Genomic DNA, 19324 nt, shown 5'->3' with positions numbered 1-19324 from the left:
CTCATTTATTAAATGCATACCTAGGTATATTGTTACCTATGTAATGATTTTATTTCATACGCCCTACAATTTTGCCTGTTTACACAAAATTACATCAATACAATTTTATGCATTCGAAATGACGTGAACAAACGCTGATGTTTAAAATAAATACATTTCACTTGCAAGCTTAATGTCTCGTTTTGTCTACAAATATATGTGTGACCGAGTTTTGCTCGGAAAACATATAATAACTCGGAAATGCGCGTTTTCCTAGAGATAAGACCTAGCTAGATCGATTTTTCGCCCCCGAAAACCCCCATATAGCAAATTTCATCGAAATCGTTAGAGCCGTTTCCGAGATCCCCGAAATATATATATAAATAAATAAATAAACAAGAATTGCTCGTTTAAAGGTATTAGATTCGATCAGTAATCACCGGCGATTGACGCGTGTAATAAAATCCTTGGATTTGCGTAATAAGATTAAATTGATCGAATTTACAAATTTTATGGTGGCTACAGACGCTGTATTAAGGAATTCGAAAAAATCTATATATGTACATAAATCATATAAAGAAAAAGCGCACTTATACTATCAATCGCTCAGTTCACATGACATCTAAATATCTAATAATTTCTGCTTAGCAAAAAAATAAGTACGATCTAATAATTTAATTTCAGTACCAATTCTTATCTTGTCACAGTGACAATCAATATGGAAGTTGCTAGGGACCTCATACCGTTGTCACTGCGACAAATTACGAAATATTCGAACCTATGCTGGTAGAGAATGCCTTCTGGCATTAAGTTCGCCTTTTGTACAATTTTTACTGGTAGAGACTGGAACGAACTGGTAGAGAATGCCTTCTGGCATTAAGTTCGGCTTTTGTACAATTTTTACTGGTAGAGACTGGAACGAACTAGTAGAGAATGCCTTCTGTCATTAAGTTCGCCTTTTGTACAATTTATACTGTGCAATAAAGTGTAGATAAATAAAAATTAAAAATATGCTGAAAGAGTCAGGAATTCCTGATAGTTTCTCGGGTTATTACGGCACACGGTGGATATGGGCGTACGCACGGTGGGGCAAGGTGGGGCAGTTGCCCCACCCTGCTGTCTGACCTGAAGTTAAGAATTTTTAAAAATTGGAGCGAGATTTATAAGTTTATTTACTTCTGCACCGCCCCTTAACAAATTCTGGGTAATTCTGGGTACGCCCATGTGTATGACCCAAGCTTGGCGTACTAATATAGTTTCACAACTCCATAAACTCCGTTACAATAATACATTATTATACTACAAGACAATCGCTAATATTTGTTGTTAAAGCAATGTTGCTCTAAAGTCTAAACTATCGGCGCTCAGGGCGTTTTCCATCAAACAAATTAACCACCGTATGTGCAATTGAAAACACAATCAATTTTACACCTTGTATTCAAGCCTTAAAGTATATATTTGAAGAACTTTTAGAGTGCATATATGGGTTAGATTATGATAGTAATGTTGTGCGGTGAAGCATCTATTAGCTACTAAATACAATAAACAGATGGCGGGGCATTGTGAAAGGAAAGGAGGTATAATTAGAGTGTTTGTGTACGGAAATATACTTTATCTACACACATGTCATTAGTGCTCTATAATGCGTTCAGAAACTGTAGGAAATGACAAGCTTTATTACAACCAATTTTACTATGACAACTTTCTTATCTGTGGTAGTAGGTAAAATCTGTACTTTAATGTTATAAGTAGTTATAACGTTATAGATTTTTTGTAACGTTATGAGTTTATATTTGGAACAGCAGTCAAAACTCAAGTGGGTCTCTATTCTAGTATCCATAGATATTTAAACAGTTATCGATACGAAACGTCAATTTAGTATATTTTTTTAATATAAACCGCACGGTATTTGATCGCGAGTGACATGAGAATAGGGACTTCATTGTCTTCATTCTTTTGTCTAGGAATTTAAAAAAAACTACGGATGCGTGACATGTGTGAAAAAAGTTTTCATTCACCGCCATTTGACGTACAGTTTATCTTTTAATTAGTTTTAAGTATGTGTTTAGATAAAGTAGTGTATGTAACTGTGCATAATTAGGCATTAAAACACTCGTGTGATCCTATTAAGAAACTCACTGACGTTCGTTTCTTAAACCCACACTCGTATTTTAATGCCTCTCATTATGTAGCAGTCACATAAACTACTATTTCACCACACCAGCTCGGTAAGGCTTACTTTGCACTTCAAAAACTGATAGCAAAGTTGCATTTTATTCACATGTGAGGCAAAGTAATCAAATGCTTGAGTTGTTTTCCTATGTTTGCTGGTAGAATTTACTTTTAAGTGATGATTTTGGATGATAAATATTTAATAACATTCATTTGGATTTGATTTGGTTTGATTTTGTTTGATATTTTACATTTAATATTTGTTAGGGGTTGGTGTGGTGAAAAATTTTGTGTTTCACTCGGGGGCAAATTTTGTTTAACCCTCGTGCTTTGAAACCCTCGCAACGCTCAAGATTCCATATTGTAACTAGTGTGTTCAAAAAGCATAAAAATATATATACTATATACCACTTTTATTAAAAAATAATATTTTTATGCAGCAAACTTACTATAGTGTACCTATGAAATGTTATTAACTGGGATTTATTCAGGCAACAAGGCCCATATTACAACCTTACCCTTACAGACTGACATATATATGCATTTTATAAACTTACGGCGTTAATTCATAAACGTCTGCTAAGTTAATCAGCTGATGATCATCATCGTTTGTCCCTCTCTATGGCATAACGACAGATAGGGACATCCGACGATCATCAACTGATTAAGTTAGCAGTCGTTTATGAATATCGACATTAAAAACTATATACAATACAATACAATACAAATATTCTTTATTGCTCATCAATATGACAAAGAGCATGATATACAAATTAAGCATAACTTAAACTATGGTAGACAACAGGCGGTCTTATCGCTAAAGAGCGATCTTTTCCAGACAACCTTAGGGTAGTGTGTGTGTGGGGTACACAGACAATCCAACCTCTAGACATAGCATAGTCGCGCTACCCCCTCTGCCACACATACGGTAGCGTTACTCCATCTTCGAGTCAATCCCGTGCCGTGATTGGTCCGTGTCTTTGAACGGACCAATCACGGCACGGGATTCGCTCACCTCGTCCCCCCGCACCCCCGTATTTTTGGCAGCATCGGTTTCATGAAAGAATTGGCCTAAGCTCAGTCTAGAGGTTGGATTGTCAGTGGTGGGGTATATAAACACTATTTAGGCGACAAAACGGCGTGGCTCCGTCGTCTGGTCTTGTGTCGGATTCGGCAATTAGCACCCTCAAATTGAAGGGATGTTTACAAAAACAACATAACTGACTACACTGGTTGACACCTGAAACGATTAACAATGTTCTTAAAAAAGTGTCAACCGCTCTAAGCAGTTATGTTGTTTTTGTAAACATCCCTTCAATTGTAAGTATCCCTTTTCATACTTACATAACATTACCTAATTAACCTCATACATTACATAAGTTATGTACTTATGTAATCACGTAGATAAATTACCTTATATTACGTTTAGTCCGCTACTTTTTTTCGCACCAAGTTATTTTTTCTAAAGTTAAAAACCCATTATTAACCTATTTCCAACATCCAAAGCAAACTTTAAACTGCAATTAATCTACTGTTGTTTGTTCCCCCCATCTACAGTGCTTTTAACCCCCGATAGCGATACCGAGGTGTTTATTGTGCCGACTCGCCCCGCGGATTTATGGTGGACTTCCAAAGGCGGTTATTTACGATTTTCCACTCAAGGAAAACGTTATCATGTTTTAGATTGAAAATGTTAATTTAATTTACCGGTCATGGGATTCCGGTGTTGTAATGCTAATTGAACAACTTTTCGGTGAGAGCTTTGGAAGATAATGACGGTTTAGATTAAGGATGACTCACGCTCTAGAGCGGGCCGGGACCGGGCCGGAGCTTGTTTTATATTGAAAGCACCACGTGATCACCGATCAGCCGTCATAGAAAATGACATGTCGGACGCCTCGGCCCGGGCCCGGCCCGGTCTAGTATGAGTGATCCTTTACTCTTTGGTTTACAAAGCTGCCGTTAATTTCAAAATTGGTTTATATTTTTGCCATTTCATTGAATATGATTGTATTCTGTATTTATTCGTGATTATCTCTTTATTTACTATATAAGAATTTTATTTCGTTATAGAGCAAAGTAAATTAACATGTTTTTACCAATCACGAAACAATGGCGGTCCGAACATTTGGGAGGCGCGCATAGAGCCGCAGCCATCACGTAAATGCCCTTTTTAGGGTTCCGTAGCCAAATGGCAAAAAACGGAACCCTTATGGATTCATCATGTCTGTCTGTCTGTCTGTCTGTCTGTCTGTCTGTCCGTCTGTCCGTCTGTCTGTCCGTCCGTATGTCACAGCCACTTTTTTCCGAAACTATAAGAACTATACTGTTGAAACTTGGTAAGTAGATGTATTTTGTGAACCGGATTAAGATTTTCACACAAAAATAGAAAAAAAACAATAAATTTTGAGGGTTCCCCATACTTAGAACTGAAACTCAAAATTTTTATTTTCATCAAACCCATACGTGTGGGCTATCTATGGATAGGTCTTCAAAAATGATATTGAGGTTTCTAATATCATTTTTTTCTAAACTGAATAGTTTGCGCGAGAGACACTTCCAAAGTGGTAAAATGTGTCCCCCCCCCCTGTAACTTCTAAAATAAGAGAATGATAAAACTAAAAAAAATATATGATGTACATTACCATGCAAACTTCCACTGAAAATTGGTTTGAACGAGATCTAGTAAGTAGTTTTTTTTTAATACGTCATAAATCCCCTAAATACGGAACCCTTCATGGGCGAGTCCGACTCGCACTTGGCCGCTTTTTTATAGGTACGCTAGTTGTAAATAACATATAATATTCCGTAGGTACTTACATAATTTTCGAAAAACTCATCGGTACGAGCCAGCCGGCCTAGCCAAGGTGATAATCGCTATCGCTCGCCTCGAATCGCTCAATGTCTCTCTATCACTCTTCCATATTAGTGTGACAATAATGGCAGTTGCGTTTCGTTCGCTACGTAGCGTTAGCGACTGGCATGTTGTCTACCGGGCCAGGATTTGAACCCGCGACCCATGGATTGAAAGTCGGACGGTGCTCCACTCGGCCACCACCACTTCAGCTTATACTATGTCCCAAAAACACTTAAATTACTTAACATTGCACAAAACAAACTGGCACATCGACTCCGCTCCGCTACACTCACGATATGGACTAAGAGCTAGTCCCGAAAAATGGTACGACAAGTTGTTTCTGAACGCAACCATATCACAGATTATATAATAGTTCTACCATATATATGACCGAATGGTTTTATGCCTGTATCCATTCATCGACTCACTCACTCTCTTCTTTCTCAACTACTCCCAACGGTTAACATCGCTCTGTAATTTTTTTTTAATTTTTGTGAAAATACACAGTTTTCAATTAGTAAAATTGACTTTTCATCATCCACCAACACAAGTTCACAAATATCTTTTCACACTACCTATTCGGAAAAGAGCTTTTTCTTCCCTGCTAGGAGGGATCAAAATGGCACTTTTCCTCCCTGTTAGAGGAGGGATCAAAGTAACACTTTTCTGTTCTAGCACACTATTATTAAATTTTGTTGCACATTATTTTTTTAGCTTAAATAATCTGTTTAAGCATCAGATTGTGTCAACACTAAGATTTTTTTTATTTTCCTCATAGTTGATGTGAAAAGCAGTATGTGTCACACGGTATCAAAATTATTTCGTCTTGGGCGTTAACACTTGAATCCCTCATTACGCTCAGGATTCTACTTTAGAATTCCTCAATACGTTCGGGATTCTATTGTAGAATCCATCGCTTCATTCAGGATTCAATGTACGCCCTTGACGGAAATATATCATTTTGATCCCAATTGTAACACAAACTACTATTACACGGCCACTTTGTGCTATTCACTCGTATTTATTTGTCTATTGGCGCGAGTGAGACGCACGTACCATGCGTTTCGCTCGTACTTGTCCGTACATGTATTGGCGCGGGTGAGACGCACAATTGCAATAATTTCAAAATTCGTAAGGGACAGCACATCTTCCCCCCCCCCCCTTCAACAACTAACGTACCCCTTAACAGTACACCAGTCCCAGAACTCTAAAACTAGAATTTATCATTCTTGTATTCCCTGACCTCCACCAATGAACATCTGCCAGACGCCCGAATCTAGTAATAAGGATAATATAGCAAATTAACAGTCAATATCCGTTGCTCTCATTAGGTACCATGTAGGTACCAATTTTCGAGGCTAGCTCTCCGTCTAAGTAATACGTGATCGCGATCGTGGGCGTGTAAATCGAACGTAGCGTTTACGCCACACGCCGCACGCCACACGCCGCGCGCCACACGCCACGCGGCGCCATCTTGATAGCATTGACACTTGTAGGTGGCTGTGGAATTTAATTAGATCTGACGTTAATAAATGGTCAGATTTGATCTGTTGGACAGATAATTAATTTTGGTGCGTAATGTGTACGTACAGTTAGGAATAATCTAAGTAAGTACAGTCAGCATCAATACTGGCGTATGAAACAATGTGCCAAAAGTATGTGGCTCCCTCGAATACTTTTCCAAATAGAGAAGAAAAATAGGTACATAGGTATGACATCTTCATATAATATTTCTAGCGTATTTCTGTTTTTTTTATTCTGACTTCTAGGCAAAGATCTACAACGAATTTTATTTATAACTAGCGACCCGCCCCGGCTTCGCACGGGCTAAGAAATTATACATAAATCTTCCTCTTGAATCACTCTACGACTTCGCGCACGGAGGGTTCCGCACCATCAACAAAAAATAGAGCAAAACAAGCAAAAAAACGGTCACCCATCCAAGTACTGACCCCGCCCGACGTTGCTTAACTTCGGTCAAAAATCACGTTTGTTGTATGGGAGCCCCACTTAAATCTTTATTTTATTCTATTTTTAGTATTTGTTGTTATAGCGGCAACAGAAATACATCATCTGTGAAAATTTCAACTGTCTAGCTATCACGGTTCGTGAGATACAGCCTGGTGACAGACGGACGGACGGACGGACGGACGGACGGACGGACGGACAGCGGAGTCTTAGTAATAGGGTCCCGTTTTTACCCTTTGGGTACGGAACCCTAAAAAACCGCATCAAAATCTGTTGCGTAGTTTTAAAGATCTAAGCATACATAGGGACAGACAGACAGCGGGAAGCGGCTTTGTTTTATACTATATAGTGATTTTAGGTGTTGCTGCCGTCTTAAAAAAAATATTGTGTGCGTGTGTAAAATACATAATTATTATTCGTACTCATTAAGCAAAGCCTTAATATGTGCTTAATATAATCCGATGCTGATTACGTAGTTTACATCAATTTAAACCCTATACTTACTTACTTGGCTGGCGCGATGACCCAAAATGAGTCTTGGCCTCCAACATAAGAGCACGCCACTTTGCTCGGTCCAGAACGGTATCATGCCAGCTTTCGCCGACGCTGAGCTCACGGAGATCTGCCTCCACTCTGTCCGCCCAACGATATTTAGGATGACCAACAGGACGGCGTCCCGTTGGTCGACCCAAGTAGGCCTATTTGGCTGCCCGATCTTCACCCATCCTTTCGAGATGGCCAAGCCACCGGAGACGATGCGCTTTGGTTTTACCTATTATGTTCGGCTCGGCTATTAGCTGTTCTATTTCGACATTCCATTCGACATTTCATTTAAACCCTATAATTAATATTAAAATCTAGGCACTTATACTTTGAAGCCATAACATATAATCGATTTCACAAATATGTACCTATAAATTTTCCACCTTGTTTTTAAAACAGGACGAGAAATGTATAGGTACTCGGACATATATATTTGTCCTACGTGATTATGTAAGGGATAATTTAATAAATCATCTTTATTATTATTTTAATTAATGGTTGTATGTATTATTAGCGGGCTTCCTCAGTGAGAGAGAGTGAGAAAGAAGAGCCTCACACCTCAAAACAGAAGCCTCAATGTGTTATCAAAATACAATCTGCCCAAGGAAAATAATATACTTACAAGAGTATGTATGTCAGTATGTCATTCCATACAATTCTATAATCCTCAAACGTAATAGGATTAATTGGAGAAAAAAAAAATGTTTTTTTCTATATTAAATATAAAGAAAGCTTTTGATCCTGGCTTAAAAGTCTTGGAACAATGTTTGAAATTGAAAAGTTTGGCGCAAACTGACTGTTCTGTCTCTATTTGTCAATTTTATCCAAAATTTGTGACTGCCGATAGTCATCAATTAAAAAGTTAAATAAGTACGTTATCTAGGATTCTTTTAGGATCTAAACACATTGAGTGCCGGAAACCCGCTCGGCGTAGTAGCTTTCCTCTACAAAGCGGGAAAATTTTGGGAAAAAGTTAGCCGTGTTAAGCATGGCCAGTCGGCCATAGACCATGTAGGGTGAGAGGGAGAGAAGAATAGAAAAGAGAGAGAGAGAGAGAGGTAATTCAGGTTCTATTAGGCGCGTCAGCAGGAGTTGTTTGCGTTTGTGCTAATTCACCGATCGCTGACGGTGGTTCCCGCAGCTTATTCAGATGAAGATCGTTGAAAAAGAAAAGGTAAGTAATTAATTAATACCTAACTTAACCCTTTATTCGGCAACGTCCAATGTTATCATACATTTGCTATCCCTACTGTATGTTTCGGGGAGTTCGGTGTATTTATATCTGAAAATATATCGACGGTGGAAATTACAAATGTCGTAAGGGACATGTTGTCGTATGTCCCTTACGAAATTTGAAATTTCCATTTGAAAATAAATTACCTAAATTAGACATTAACAGTTTAGACGAAAACGGTTTCACTCACTTGAATTTTTAGTCGCTATTGGCGACCTGTTTTGGGCCCGTCGGGGGTCCTTCCTCAGGCTCGAGTGCTCGCGGCGGCTGCACTTCGTGCAAATCGTTTTGTGCGGACAAATGGGACACTTGCAACGAACTGCGACTTTCTGTTCATTTTTTTCATGGCATACACCCTCGATAACAACGTATAAAATTTTAATATATCTACAATTTCGCGGTACGACGCCCAAATTACCAAGTGTCGCAAATATGCATTCTTGAAAACGAATTATGTATTTGCGGCACTTGCAATTGAAACTCTCGGTCCTTGGTCGTCAGACACCAAAAAACTAGTAAAGGAAATTTCTACCAAACTAGTTTGGGTGTCTGGCGACCTACGAGCTGGCGCATTTTTGGACAAAAACTTATTTATTTTGATATTTATCTCTGTTTTATTAATAAATATATTTCGCGTTATCCCCCTTAAAATGCTGTCGAAAAGTAAACTAGCTTCACCAATACTCTATAGCCCACCCAGCGCGCTGAGGCGCGAGACGATAGCGAAAAACCCGCGAACTGCTGCATCAGGCCCTGATAAACGAAAACAATTCAACAGGATTTATTCCCTGCCCTAATTACGCTGTAAAATTGGGGCAGGTTTGCGAAACTTTGTGTTTTTTACGGACACATTAATTAATATCAGAGCTTGTTGAGGGTATTGGTAGATTATGCTAAAAAGCGGACAAACTCTTTTACGTCAATTATCAATTTTACGTCTAGATGCGATATGGATAAGATATGTCAGTATCAAAAATGACGTTTATCTACACACATGTCATTAGTACTCTATAATGCGTTCAGAAACTGTAGGAAATGACAAGCTTTATTACAACCAATTTTAATATGACAACTTTCTTATCTGTGGTAGTAGGTAAAATCTGTACTTTAATGTTATAAGTAGTTATAACGTTACAGATTTTTTGTAACGTTATGAGTTTATATTTGGAACAGCAGTAAAAACTCAAGTGGGTCTCTATTCTAGTATCCATAGATATTAAAACAGTTATCGATACGAAACGTCAATTTAGTATATTTTTTTAATATAAACCGCACGATATTTGATCGCGAGTGACATGAGAAAAGAGGGACTTCATTGTCTTCATTCTTTTGTCTAGGAATTAAAAAAAACTACGGATGCGTGACATGTGTGAAAAAAGTTTTCATTCACCGCCATTTGAAGTACAGTTTATCTTTTAATTAGTTTTAAGTATGTGTTTAGATAAAGTAGTGTATGTAACTGTACATAATTAGGCATTAAGGGCCTACTGCAGCCGCGTCTGGCGCTTCGTAAACCACGCCCGCTAGTTCTTCCCTCCCCGCTAACACGCACACATGGAAACGCTTCGCGCCGCACGTGAAGTTTGTGTGACCTTTTAGCACCATCTAACGTTACAGAAGTTAACTACCATTATACGCGGTCGCTGCGGTCGGCCAGAAACTTAAATTCGGAAAAAATTTAAACAGATGGCGTTGTTACTTGTTCATAATAGCAAACAATAAAATAATTAATTAATAAACCTGAATATTTATTGTTGTTTTGGAAGATGTTAACAGCATAGAAGCAGCAGCGTATATAGCATATAAGTTAAGAGTATTGATAATAAGAAAATAGCACAAGAACAGAAAAGAGATTATTTTTGATAAAATATGATGAAAACAGATTTACTTGATTACGCTCACCTGACTTTGCGGTCACTAAATGCAAATTTCAACCTTATTGTTATGGGGTTACAATACCCCTGGGGTTGCAGGCGTCCATAGTCGTTATTATTATAAATGCTTTGGTTGAAATGCTTTTTAACCCTCGAATTTTTCATAGGTACAGTCACGTGCAATAATATGTTACTCTTCGACGGCCGCAAAAATATGTGACACGCTCTTATGGCTCTACAAATAAGATCTAACATGATCTACCGCAAAACGGCCTTCGGTGTGTAACATATTATTGCAGCTGACTGTACTCGTATTCATTGTTGTATAGGTAGGTATTAATATTTTTTATCCGATCGATTTGCATTTATTTGAAATAAATCACAGTGTTTAGTAATTATATGTTTTATTGAATAAGAGATTATTTAGGTATGTAATGAATACAGGGTGCCTTTTTGAAACACTCATTTTTAGGGTTCCGTAGCCAAATTGCAAAAAACGGAACCCTTATAGATTCGTCATGTCTGTCTGTCTGTCTGTCCGTCTGTCCGTCCGTATGTCACAGCCACTTTTTTCCGAAACTATAAGAACTATACTGTTGAAACTTGGTAAGTAGATGTATTCTGTGAACCGCATTAAGATTTTCACACAAAAATAGAAAAAAAAATTTTTTTTGGGGGTTCCCCATACTTAGAACTGAAACTCATTTTTTTCATCAAACCCATACGTGTGGGGTATCTATAGATAGGTCTTCAAAAATGATATTGAGGTTTCTAACATAATTTTTTTCTAAACTGAATAGTTTGCGCGAGAGACACTTCCAAAGTGGTAAAATGTGTGTCCCCCCCCCCCCTGTAACTTCTAAAATAAGAGAATGATAAAACTAAAAAAAAATATATGATGTACATGCAAACTTCCACCGAAAATTGGTTTGAACAAGATCTAGTAAGTAGTTTTTTTTTAATATGTCATAAATCCCCTAAATACGGAACCCTTCATGGGCGAGTCCGACTCGCACTTGGCCGCTTTTTCTGGATAATTTTGAATTTCAATTGTCAGGGGTGCCTACATTATTTTTTAATACATTTTACAACGACAACAAACAAAAGTTCAAATTCGCCGTATTTTTATTACCCGGGTCGATCGCAACAAAATAGAAAATCATGTTTTTCAAATCTAAGCGTTATTGTAATTTATCTCAAATAACCAAAAAGTCAATCTGACTAGAACTTAAAAACGAACTGAATTATTTTAATATGTCGATTTTTCTTGGTGACCCAGGAGATTTATTTTTGTATCCCATACAAAAAGAGCGTATCCCAATCGCGTATCGGTTTTGGTTTTTACTTATAAGTGTGAAAAATATATTCTACCATATACGAAGGATGTGTGTTTTTTCATGTTTTATGTGTCTTTTTGTACAATAAAGTGTTTTACTGCTACTAATATATCATATTAACGATTAACTAAAAAGGTATTTACATCTAATTTAACTGGTAAATTATTAAAGTCCGCTAAAATTAATATATACCTATTCAAAAAAATATTTGTTAATATGTCACAAAATCATGGCTCATTTTTTAAGTCTCCTGACTTACCAAACATATCGCAATGAAGGCAAGGGTACAACGCGGCATCGTGAACCTAATAACGTAACATTTCAGTTACTTTTTTAGTCGCCGACCATTTTATCCGGGGTACGAAAAGAGGTACTAGATCTATCCTGGGTCTAATATGTTATAAAAACATAGTTTTTTGAAAAATGTTCGTAGGTAGTACACAATATTTACATTTTCTTTTAAATGTGATTTGGGTCATCGTTCTCCCTGGTGACTTTTCTGGTGACCCAAGAGACATCAATTCTATTATGACTCAGGAGACTTTTTTTCTATGCACTTTGATTTTTTTGATGCGCTAATTTTGTAATCTAAAATAACTTTAAACTGCTGATATACTTATATCACTTTGCTGATGAGTGGAAGTGGAATTGAAACTTAATTTATTGTTCTCTCCCTTGACATTTTGGCATACATTTGACATGCTGCAGTGCACTCCTAACGTTAAGACTAGAATAAAGACATAATTTTTAGAAAAAGCTTTAGGAAAACTCACTCTTGAGCTTAAAACGATTAAGGCCTTATCATATTATGTTAGATTTTTAGTACAGACCCCGAATCAGTGAAAATGTCTCTTAGCCAACTAAATTTGTCTCTGGGAAAAGTACGATATCCCTAAAAATTGTACGTACATTTCGCATTTTTCTGAATGAACGGAATTCATAAATTGGGTTATTATTATTTTTTCAGATTATTTGATTGCATTGACATATCACCAAGATAGATACGAGGGGTGTTCAAAATATTCTCGGTATGAGAATGAAAACAAACAAGTACGAAAAGTTTGATATTTTTATTTTTCAATATACTCCCCCCCTATGTTCACACACTTAAAAGATCGATCAATTATTTTTTTTAATCCCTCGTAAAAATATTTTTTATCTTTCGTGTAAAAATGCTCCTCCACTGCCGCCTTCAATGCTTCATCGTCAGAAAATTTATTTCCACGCAGATCCTTTTTAAGATTGGGGAGCAAAAAGAAGTCGCTGGGGGCTAAGTCCGGACTATACGGTGGGTGAGTAACAGTTTTAAACCCACATTCAACAATAGCTGCCTTGGCAATATGAGCAGTATGGACGGGGGCGTTGTCATGCAGAAGCAGAATACCTTTGGTTAACTTTCCTCGCCTCTTTTCTTTAATTACATCCTTTAATTGACGTAGAATGTTAGCGTACTACTGTCCTGTGATATTTACACCTTTTTCTTTATAATCGATTAGTAATACTCCTTCACAATCCCAAAATATCGTGGCCATGACCTTGCCAGCTGAAGGGATGACCTTGAACTTCTTGGGATGAGCTGAACCCTTAATGTGCCACTGCATGGACTCTTGTTTACTCTCTGGGTCATAATGATGAACCCAGGTTTCATCTCCAGTAACTATTCTTTGCAGCACCTCATCAGGATTTTCACCGCACAGGTCAATAAAATCGGAACAACAAGCTACACGCATGTCTTTTTGAAGCCGAGTCAGCATTCGCGGAACCCATCTTGCACTTACTTTTGACATATTAAGATGGTCATGTATAATATCATGTACGGTACCAATAGAGAGATTGGTTACTTGTGCTATAGATTTTACCTTCACTCGACCATCTTCCAATATAAGTTTTTCCACTTTATCAATATTTTCTTGTGAAGTAGCTACTACAGGCCGGCCAGGTCTAGGGTCATCTTCAATACTCTCCCTTCCGCGTTTAAACTCGCTTGACCACTTTTGAATGGTAGATAAAGAAGGAGCAGACTCACGGTAAACACAATCCATTTCCTCTTTTATGGTTTTTTGATTTTTACCCTGTTTTGTCAAGAATTTTATCACGCATCGATGTTCTAATTTAGTTAACATTGTCAATTCGCACATGATGTTCATGTTTGTTCAGCAATTGCAGAAAAACAAAAGACTATCTCGGTTCGAATTATACTTTTTTTTAATGTCAATGAATAAACCTCAGCGGCCAGTAACGAAAGAAATTTTAGAAGAGGTCGTAAGATATCAATACCGAGAATATTTTGAACGCCCCTCGTAGAACATTTAAGTTACCAGAAGAAAAGCATTTGTGTTCTTTTATACAGTGTGGAAAAAGTAGGTTCGATTCCCGGGCGCGACTAAGCGAATTTAAAAAAAAGCGGCCAAGTGCGAGTCGGACTCGCCCATGAAGGGTTCCGTATTTAGGCGATTTATGACGTATAAAAAAAAAACTACTTACTAGATCTCGTTCAAACCAATTTTCGGTGGAAGTTTACATGGTAATGTACATCATATATTTTTTTAGTTTTATCATTCTCTTATTTTAGAAGTTACAGGGGGGGGGACACACATTTTACCACTTTGGAAGTGTCTCTCGCGCAAACTATTCAGTTTAGAAAAAAATGATATTAGAAACATCAATATCATTTTTGAAGACCTATCCATAGATACCCCACACGTATGGGTTTGATGAAAAAAAAAATTTTGAGTTTCAGTTCGAAGTATGGGGAACCCCAATAATTTATTGTTTTTTTTCTATTTTTGTGTGAAAATCTTAATGCGGTTCACAGAATACATCTACTTACCAAGTTTCAACAGTATAGTTCTTATAGTTTCGGAGAAAAGTGGCTGTGACATACGGACGGACAGACAGACGGACAGACAGACAGACAGACATGACGAATCTATAAGGGTTCCGTTTTTTGCCATTTGGCTACGGAACCCTAAAAAACAACGTGTTGCATTCCGGGAGTGCCGACAGAAGTGAAAACTCAATGACTAGTCCAAAATGTCTGCAGCACTATGTATAATTGACCCATCCTCCTTTCTATTGAAAACTTTTGGTTCCGAAATTGCTGGTCAGTGAGCTTGTTTAAAATTCGAAATTCAAATTTATAGCGTTAATTGTTTAAAATTCGAATAGAAATTGTAAAGTTACCTTGCAGACCTCGCATCTAAATATATTTGGTCATGATATTTTGAGTTTTATTCACCAGTACTAGAGTTCACTTTTATTAGCGATTTCATCAAGATGTAGCTTTATTGAATTATATTTGAGTGATATAAAGTTATAAGTTATAATACTGTGAGATCCTCGTATTTCAGCCCGTACAAGATTATAACCTTTTTCATGTAATGTCATTGAGTTTTTCTTTATTGATTTAATAGCCATCTAAATGATTGGCCATCTAAACCTTACGGTCACATGATCGCCTTACGGTGTCTCGAGTTTATCATTTTTTCCCCACCTCAAAAAGTGCCTAGCGCCGCTAAAGAAGTTTTCACTTCAAAAATATTTGAATGCAGTTGTTTCTTTAAAAAACAATAATGTTTCATTTAAGTTATCAAACTTAAGGTTTTAAGGCATTTTCCCTCCAGGGCCCATAATTTTTTTCCACCCGGTAGTAAACAACTATTTTTTTCGACTAAATGAAGTTTTATTAGATAAATCGTTTCACACATCACATCAAATCGTTTGTCATCACAATCAAAATTTGTCAAAAGTAATGAAATTTATGCCAAAAAAACTTAAATAAAACATATAAATTCAACACATTTTTTTAATAAAAATCTTTCTCGATGATATAAAAAAGAACATCGACAAATTATGTTCAAAGAATTAATATCAAAACAGATGTCATAATTAGGATTGGCTACTTTAAGAAAGGGACAGAGAGATTTAATCCTCTCGCTCTGCACGTTTTTCTCATTCCTCCTTGTCAAGCCAAAATAAACTATAAAATGATAGTAACACAGTACATTGTAATATTCACTTTTTCCACGGTATCATGTCATTGTAAATTACTTATGTGAAATTGTAGTGGCATGCGACTTTCAAACCGGAGGTCACGGGTTCGAACCCCGGCCCGTGCAAGTGAGTTTTTGTAAGTAGGGACCTTTTTTAGTGGTACTTAAATATAATAACTTTTCGTATTATTGAAATAAAATATTTTATTCAAACTTAATAATATAATAATTAAAACGAATAATATCTATTAGTTTTTAATATTTATTCAATTATTTTAAATTATTTGAGCATGAAAAATACTAGATTTATTTTTATCATTACAATAGAAAAAAGCAAAAAATATATTCTTATAGATATTTTATTTTCAAACAAAAATAAAGCAAAAAGTTACGGTTAGATTCTGATGGCTAAATACCAAACAGCTACCGATACATTTCCATATCTGTCGAAATTTCCTAACCCGTTGTAACTGACAAAGAGTATAGATTTCGACGTAGCATGACGTAGCTAAGCAAACACGCACACATGCGTAACGTATAGGCCTGTAAGAAGGCACCATCATAGGTTTACCTCCGATTCCGTTACTACTCAATGGAGTTACGACTCAACGTTTATTGGATATTAAAATTTTACGTAATTCGGAGCGCTGCGCGAAGTGACATAGGTCTTACCTCTTTGAGGCACGACGGCCATCTAACATTACTGGCATAAAGGATGCATTCATGACTTTGACGCATGACAGAAAGAGAAACCGAACTGCGTAAAATGGGCGTTTGCTGTTGAATTCATAAAATCAAAAATCGATAATAAATCCATCGGTAAAGGATAATAAGTTAATATTTAGTTCTTTGAAAGTTAAGACGAGATGAAAACCTTTGCTGTAAGGTGGATTGTGCTGGATATGGATGTGTTTTCTAGTTGCACGAAGCTAAAACCGAAAAATGAACACGTAAGTTTGGATTTATTTTCTATCGAGAAAATTTTAAGCATTCGTGTTTCGACTACTACGAAATCACTTATCATATAGTCAAGAAACATATATCCGAAAATCACTACTGTTTGTTTCCGGGGCTAGCCACTGCCACGTTTCTAAGATCCTGTTATTTTTCGATGCACGGCCTTAAAACACTCGTGTGATCCTATTAAGAAACTCACTGACGTTCGTTTCTTAAACCCACACTCGTATTTTAATGCCTCTCATTATGTAGCAGTCACATAAACTACTATTTTGTTAGCAGAAACGTACATATCTTTAACACATTCAGTGCCGAAAACCCAACTATCGGGTATTTAATGATTTCGTTCCCAGGCCGGACGACCCGATAGTCGGGATCGTGGTGCTACAGCTTTATATGACGAAATTTTTGTGGCCTGGCGCGGATGTCTTGTTTGGCTGTTAGGCAATGAATGTGTTAAAGTTCGAATCATATGACTGGTTATGGCCTAGTCGTACGACACGTCTGTATGTGCACAAAAGTGTTAGTTCTTTATCAAAATCGATATGGCATAAAGTTACTATTTAGACTTTGCGATTCTACTTACCTGCTTATCTATGTGTTAATGCAATTATGTCTGTATTATTACTACGTACTAGTTAATTATATTACTTACTATTAATGTGCTAAATATTTGCGTCTTAATTTAAATCAACAGTCATCTCTTCGTCAACTACAAAAACGATATAATTTTGGATTTATCGTGAAGCTACTTATCTCTCCGATACTTTTCAGGCTGCGTTATTGCCATCGTTCACACGATTATTGACCGATCGTAGACCTTATTGCAAAGGTATAAGGTTCACTTATACATATTTACTTTAGAGTGTGGCTGTTACAGTACAGGGTGAGCCAAAAATACGTTGACAAAACTTTTTAGGAATCATACGTTTTTAACAAAATTTTATTAAAAATTGTAACTGTATTCTTCTTCTGTTTTATTCTTCTAGGAGGATATTTATACAGTTATTTCAATAAATTTGAACACTTTGATGCTACAACTCAGTTTTAATTACATACTTCTATAAAAATTCCATTACGTAACTAAATATATCAAATAATTTAACTTATCGCCACTCGTTGCGAATATCCTATTTTTCGCCCTTGCATCGTAATGTACCTACTAATGTCTATTTATTTTTGGGCCACCCTGTATAATGTTTTAAGGACAATTTTATTTTTATTTTACGCGCGTCTTTATAGAGGGCGCGCGATATAAAACGTGACCTCGCAATAAATATCGATAAAATACTGAAAAATATGAATAGTATTCTAGATTTTATCGCCCTTACTATGTCCGCTTTATTCGCTGTTTGTCACTTGGCGAGGAGAGTTGCTTGTAAAAATGGTGATACAATAAAAGTTGGGTTTGGGAGTGTAGGTAATAATGTTGTTTTACCGGTGTAAGGTGTAAAATGTAACTACAATTATTTTGGTACGGGCGGAGTAAACTTTTGTCTTTCTAATAATTTTACTGAAGGCCATTAGAACTTACTTAGATGTCAAAAGGGGCTATTAAGTCACTATAGGGGCTGGGGGCATAGCCAAGATGACAATACTACGCAATGCTACGCACTACAGGATGACAATGCTACACACTACAGGATGACAATGCTACGCACTACAGGATGACAATGCTTCACACTATGGGATGACAATGCTACGCACTACAGGATGACAATGCTACGCAAAGCTACGCACTACAGGATGACAATGCTACACACTACAGGATGACAATGCTACACACTACAGGATGACAATGCTACGCACTACAGGATGACAATGCTTCACACTATGGGATGACAATGCTACGCACTACAGGATGACAATGCTACGCAAAGCTACGCACTACAGGATGACAGATGCTACGCACTACAGGATGACAATGCTACGCACTACAAGATGACAATGCTACGCACTACAGCATGACAATGCTACGCAATGCTACGCACTACAGGATGATAGATGCTACGCAAAGCTAAATACTCGTAGTACAGAAAAATTATTTCCACGAATCCGAAACTTAAGTAGGTTTGAGCGCGAAAAATGAAGCTGATGCTACAAATTCCAAATTTAATTTACTTTCCCCAAATCAGTGACGTAATCCAGGCGAAGTCGCGGGCAGTTTTTGTTGTCCCATATTTTCCGTTGGACAGATTTCCCCCGGGCGCAGGTTTACGAGACTGGGTAGGACGTGCTGGCTTATTTGTGGAAATGGAAATTTAAAAGACATAATATGGGAAGAATAATAGAGCGTAGCTACAGTCGAGAATTGTTACGCCAACGAAAAAGTTTCACGAAAACGTAGTGTTTAAAACATTCAGTGCCAGCGCTTGCTAAGCGCTACGAGCTTAGCCGATATATAACATGAA

The 19324-nt window shown here is 37.0% G+C and overlaps 1 long non-coding RNA gene across 1 annotated transcript in view; it reads left to right on the top strand.

Annotated features, from left to right (window-relative positions):
• Positions 1 to 4430: 4430 nt before the first annotated feature.
• The window catches only part of LOC134647433 (uncharacterized), an 81392-nt gene continuing 66498 nt past the window's right edge, over positions 4431 to 19324 (top strand). The window contains exon 1 of the long non-coding RNA XR_010096830.1: positions 4431 to 4858. This is a non-coding gene — a long non-coding RNA (uncharacterized LOC134647433). The remainder of the gene's footprint in view (positions 4859 to 19324) is intronic.

Source organism: Cydia amplana, chromosome 4 (assembly GCF_948474715.1).
Source record: "Cydia amplana chromosome 4, ilCydAmpl1.1, whole genome shotgun sequence".
In the NCBI taxonomy this organism is placed as follows: domain Eukaryota; kingdom Metazoa; phylum Arthropoda; class Insecta; order Lepidoptera; family Tortricidae; genus Cydia; species Cydia amplana.
The sequence above is the reverse complement of the archived record's forward strand: the minus strand, read 5'-3'. Positions and strand labels throughout refer to the sequence as shown.